The 6,759-nt window shown below is 30.2% G+C and overlaps 1 pseudogene; it reads right to left on the reverse strand.

Moving 5' to 3' along the window:
* Positions 1-5,092: 5,092 nt before the first annotated feature.
* LOC142616048 (G-type lectin S-receptor-like serine/threonine-protein kinase At1g11330) lies at positions 5,093-6,479 on the reverse strand (annotated as a pseudogene).
* Positions 6,480-6,759: the final 280 nt, after the last annotated feature.

A 6,759-nucleotide genomic window follows, 5' to 3' on the forward strand; every position in this document is an offset into this window, starting at 1 on the left:
ACGGGTGATTTGTTTACGAATGGGAAAAACCACCGAGGCAAAATCTCATTGGGTAAATTTAAGGTCACCACTCCAGAAAATCTACTATTATCAAAACAAACGGTTATAAGTAAATGAATCTCAATACCTTATACCAACCTATAGTTGAACCTTTACTCCAATACATAATTGGACTTGTAATGTAGTAGCAATCTCTTCTTTCAATGCACGCTCCAAGTATGTGACTAACCAATTGATGTACGGATTTCAGTATGTGACTAACACACCAACTTGAGAAGGATGTTGACTACAAAGTTCTTCAGTTCATCCACACGATGAAGATCAAGAAGCTCATTGGTTACAAAATCTTATGGCGTACAAACAGAACAGCTTCTTCAAGAGAAAGATGAACTAGAGCAAATTGTCTTTGGTCACAATTTGAGTGAATAATCTTTTTGCATCAAATTGCATCACCTTTGACGACCCTTTAAATAATCATTACATATGTTTAGGGTTATGAGAAAAGAAACTCTAGGCCTAGATATGCGTGAAAAACGGATCTGAAAATCTGAATTTCATAATTCTCGATAAATACATTTGTCGAGCTATCTGTCAAGTTTTAATGAGCAACACTTCTTCACTTGATTTTTGGGCAGATTTGCATGGCTTCAATACTTGGAGTTAAACTCTTGTTTCTTGAAATATTAAACACATCCTAGATCTATCCAATTACAAATAAAATACATTTTGTTAAAGGATTAGTTAATTCTATATGACGTATGTTCATAACAAGTTCCACATATGTCCTAACAATATGGGCTTTTACTATTTATATATGATTGCTTGCTTGGCGTGATCAACTTCAAATTCATGAGCAGGGAGCAGTTTCCTTTCTTAGAGAGACAATATAGTCAACATAGAAAAAACAAAGGCCATTATCTTCAAATTCCAATATTCCTTTCTTTTCTATCCTGCATGATTACAATTGACCCACGTTCACTTTGCCTTCTCTAATTTCATTTTTTTCTTTTAACGCGAGAAAGACGAAGAATTGACTCTAATTGCGGCATACGGTGAATAAAATAAAATAATGTCGGTGGACCACTATGGTTTGTCAAATAACAAAATCATACTACTCGGTTTGATGTTTAGCATGATTTACCACTTTCTTTATAATGGTCATCATCTACAACGTCATATTAGTTTTTACCTTTGAGAAACATTTACGTCATATTAGTAAAATATAACATCTTTGGCATTAAAACGAAGAAGGCTATAAACAATGTTATCAATGAAAGAAAAAGAAATAAAGAAATAAAGAAAAAAAAAGAGACAGGTCACTCGAATATGTTTGTAGTTGCTGTTTCCAACCTACTTATTACGTGATAATTTATAAGATTATTATTGTGTATTATTTAAACAAATTATCTACATAACTTATTAAAGAAATAATGTGTGACAAAATCTACACATGATCTCTTTAACCATCGCATATTGAGATAAAGTAAAATAACTCTAAAATATTTGGAGCCAAACTTTTTCTGGCCATGCCCATTGTCTAAAACATTAAAATTGACACAACAATGGTACTTTACTAAGAGAAGGGTTAGAAAACAATTTCAAATTGTGATTTTTTTTTTTTGGATAAGAACCATGAAGTATGTGTTAGATTTTAATTTTATCCCTTGATTATTAGTTGTATCAATTTCGTTCAAAGTTTTAAAATGCCTCAATATAAAAGAAATTGTTAATGTGATTGATCTTTATATATATATATATAATTAAAATTTTTTGATTTTTAATTAACCTCATAATATTGTACTAGATAAGCTTTTGGAGACTTAATGTGTTCATAGACCCTTGTTAAAATACCAGCTAACTAGATTAATTAGATTATGTTATGAACAACCATTGGTTAATGCAACAATTACCAATATCATGCACAAAAAAGCATAACAGAAATAAAATAGTACACAATGAATCCACTAACCTTGGAATAAAAATTTCACAATAAAAATCTTGGGGTTTTTGACTAGCAACCCTCAAGGCAAAATAAATCCACTAACCCTATAGAATACCATATATCAATTGATGACAACTACAAAAAAATAAAATAAAACTCAAGATGGAGAGTAGCAGTTTCTCAAAAAAAAAAGAAAAAAGATGGAGAGTAGCAAGGTGAGAAGTGAGCTGGAAAATATTTTTTTTGGTTTCTTCAAGACTTAGGAGCAAAGAAAGTGTGGTTTCTTTTTTGGTTGGCCTTATTTAAGAGTCTTTGTCTCTCTCGTAGCAATATTAAATTCATGTAATAAATGCTGGATTTAATAAAAAAAAATTTTGAGTAAGGATTTTAGTATTGTAAAATTATTAATTCTTATTCTAATTTTGATAAAGAAAGAAAGGAAATTTTTTTTCATTTTCCATCTTTTTATTTGGGAAATTGAAAACTTTTGCACTCTAAAATTGTCATAATAGAGTAAAACACATTAACATACTGCACAACATTTAAAGAGAACATAATTTTTATAGACAATGCATTCTATTGCACAATAGAGGAGCTAATATATATATATATATATATATATATATAGAGAGAGAGAGAGAGAGAGAGAGAGAGAGAGAGAGAGAGAGAGAGAGAGAGAGAGAGAGAGAGAGAGAGAGAGAGAGAGCTGTGTTCAAGTTACGCTTGGTATAACTTTAAACAATATTACACTATCCAATAACTTGTTAATGGAATTATATTTTGAAAATTATACCGTTGGATTACATGTTCTATATTTTCTAAACATGTATGCCAATTTTCATACCAATTGAATATTATTTACCATTCAATCCATGAACTCATCTTTTATGCATTATTTTAAACTACTAAAATTCAAATTTATACAATTGATAGATGACATAACTGTTGATCTTTGATCATCTTGAAATTTTGCATGCATAGAGAATATATGAAGATAATGTAATCAACGGTCAATTTGTCAAAATTCACTTCCAATTAAAAAATATTGATTGGTGTAATTCTAAACAATGTTACATCACCCAATAACTTGTTATAGAATTAATATTTTGAGAATCCCATTGTTGAATTTTTTTTTTGAGAAATAATTACAATATGCTGCTAACCCCGCAACTCGAACCCTTTCCCTCTTATACCCCCAAGCACATGTTCTATATGTTCTTAATACACATGACAATTTTCATGCCAATTGAATGTAATTTACCATTTGATTCATAAACCTATATTTTATGCATTATTTTAAACTACAAAAACTTGAATTTAAACAATTGATTGATGACATGAGCATTGAACTTTGATCATCTTTAAATTTTGCAAGCACGGAGAATATACGAAGATAATATAATTTAACGGTGAATTTATTAAAATTTACATCTAATTAAAAAATATTAAGTGGTAAAATATTACTTAAAGTTACACTAGGTGAAACTTTAACTCTGGTGTATATGTAGTTTTTATTGTTATTATTTTTTGTTACACTGTTAGTAAGATAATAGAAACATATATGTTTTCCAATCATTCCCTTTGCCCTCGGATCTACTTCAAAGATTACTAGTGAAGGACATAATAAGCTTATCAAAAAAAAAAGAAAAAAGAAAAAAAAAGAACAAATAGGAAATATAATTTTTGAAAATTTTGACTTAAAACTATTATTTCTTTGATTTTAGGTGTATTTAATACTTCTCTATTGGAGTTCCATTATGATAGTTTCTATTGGAGTTCACAAAATTTTGACTTAGAACTATTATTTCTTTGATTTTAGGTGTATTTAATACTTTTCTATTGGAGTTCCATTATGATAGTTTCTATTGGAGTTCCATTATGATAGCTAGATATAAATTATGATATGTTGTAGAATATATTTTCTTGTTGGTTAAGTTTTATAGTCTTTAAATGGGGTTTCAAGCTTGTAAACAAAAATGAAGTATTTAGTTTAGTAGAATTTCATATTTTTGTCTCTCTATTTTTTTAGTGGATATTCCGGTAACTCTTCTTGTGAAATTAAAGAACTTTAGTTGATTAATGGCTATTTCTTATTGAGGTAAATGCAATTTGGCTCTTGCTATCTTCCACCCCCGTCAGCTAGCCCTTTGTTGTTATTTGCTCAAGGAAGAAAAAATGTGACAATGTGCACTTTATTTTCCCCATAAAAAATTGTGGCTAACTTGATCCAATCAAATTTTGGAAAATATATATTTTGGATATTTTTTTGAAACATAATAATATAAATAATTTAAAAAACAATATAAACAAAATTGGTCTAATCTAAATTAGCCATAATATGGAAAAAAAATTGCAACAAGAAAATGGCTAAGAAATAAGCTATATATTAGTAATAAATTAACGTTTAGTGACTTTAATCAGAAAATACATATCGATGTCAATCTTAGTATTAATGTGAAATTGACTGAACCCCCCCCCCCCCCGCCCCCAAAAAAAAAAAAACCATTGGCAATATCTTTTCATTTTATGGGATGTTCCACCCTATGAGAATCTGGTATTTAAAACTTTTCTAGAAAATTCAAGATGATTAAGCCACAAATGTTGATTCAAATTTTATCAGTTGTACTTATTGACTTCTCCCAGATGCAAACATTGAGTCAAAGATATCGAACAATACGTCAAAGAAATCGAATTTTCTACAAGAAATGTTTAAAAAAAGAAAAAGATATATGATATCTATGACTAAGAAAATTGCACATTAATATGTAGCGTAGTTGAAAGGTGAAGATTTATTTTTTATTTTTTAGATAAATACCAATTTCATTAAGCAAGACAAGAACAAAACTAACATCCTTCCTCCACACATCCCGAGTAGATTCAGGCAGGGAGTTCATATTACAACAATTACAGGGAAAGTTGTAATTGACAATTCTCTACTATGAGCCACCATTACAGCCATATATGCAAAGAAAGTTAATGGGGGAGAAAAGAAATACCTGAACCTAACAGAAGTGGAAAAGCTAGGTAACAAAGGATAATTATCCTCTCTATTACTATATCATCTGCCCTAACAGAAGTAAACAAGCAATCCACTGAAAACAACGTTTTGAGTCTTTGTTAGGACTTGGGAATAATTGCCCAAAAGCCATTTCATCCAAAAAAAAATGGTTGGTTTTTTGGCAAAGGCAATGGTGTACTATCATTTTTTATCATAAATAACACATCTTACATAGTGGGCCGATCATCAGTGTTATTTTGTATACATAAGAGACCGATATGGATTGATTTCAACACCTTATATTTGACACATGAATCGCTTATTGAAGGATCAATTAGTTCTAGCCCTTGGCCTTCTTCCCATAAATTCCATGCCTGAGAAAATCATTTACAATATTAGAAGCACACATAACAATGAATATAAATAAAATCCAATGCTTAAATTTAATTGACATACATATCCTGCTAAATTGAGTGTGTAGTCAACATGGTAGAAGCTATTGTTTTTTCTACCACTCATGATTTCAAGCATCAAGACTCCAAAGCTGTAGACATCGGATTTTATAGAGAACACCCCTTCCATAGCATACTCAGGAGACATATAGCCACTACATCAAAAATACAATAAATATTTCATTTCACAAGTGATTGAGTTGAGCACATGTAATAGTAAGATTAAATAGGACATTAATCATCACAAGTGCAAGGGTTTATTATTAACTTACTATGTTCCAACAATTACATTAGTGTTTGCTTCCAATTCATCCGGTTTGAAAATTTGGGCTATGCCAAAATCAGAAATCTTAGGATTCATGTTTTGGTCAAGGAGTATGTTACCAGCTTTTAAATCTCTATGAATTATTCTTTGTCTTGAATATTTATGGAGATAGAGTAGTCCTTGAGCGATTCCTTCAATTATGTTGAAACGTTTTTTCCAATCTAATATCTTGCTCCTCTTTGAATCTATCCAATATAAACAATTAAATAGATGTGATCAATAATCTAGTTTATATAAAGTAATATAATAAACTTAAATTTTACTTTTGAAGAATAAGCAAAGGAAGTACTAGTTAAGGTCAATGTTTTTCTAACCAAATAGAAAGCAATCTAAACTTTTGTTGGGCATGTATTCATAAACCAACATCCTCTCTTCTCCATGAATGCAACAACCAATAAGTTTAACAATATTCACATGATGGAGTTTAGGCATGACTATCAGCTCATTCTTGAACTCCAGTATTCCTTGTTCTGAATTTTGCCCTAATCGCTTTATTGCTATTGTTTGCCCTCCTGCCAATTTTCCCTGATGTGGTGATTAAAAAAGATTAATTCAGCTTAGATGTAAGTTACTCAAAACTACTTGATGTAGAAATTTATTTAGAGGTGACCTTATACACAGGCCCAAAGCCTCCTTCTCCAAGCTTGTTTTCTAATGAAAAATTGTTTGTTGCAGCCATGACACATGTATAGCTAATTACACTGAAACGAGCTCCATCATTCCCATCATTTATAATTTCATTCATGTTGATAGATGGGTCCAAGCTCAATGAAGCAAGCAATTTATTTTCACCGTTTGTTTCATCATTTCCTGTATAAATTTCCATAGAACATCATAATTTGCATATATCATATTAATAATCAAGAATTGGTAAATTTAAATATTATATATACACACACACACACCTTGAATTACAACTGCTCTCCGTTTGAGTAGATAACACAATATGCAGAAAACAATCACGAGTAGAGCAATGGCTGTGAAAATTGCAACGCATATCCACTTCTTTGTTCCTCTACCTGGTCATATATAGCAGTGTTAG

Source organism: Castanea sativa, chromosome 11, assembly GCF_040712315.1.
Source record: "Castanea sativa cultivar Marrone di Chiusa Pesio chromosome 11, ASM4071231v1".
In the NCBI taxonomy this organism is placed as follows: Eukaryota; Viridiplantae; Streptophyta; class Magnoliopsida; order Fagales; family Fagaceae; genus Castanea; species Castanea sativa.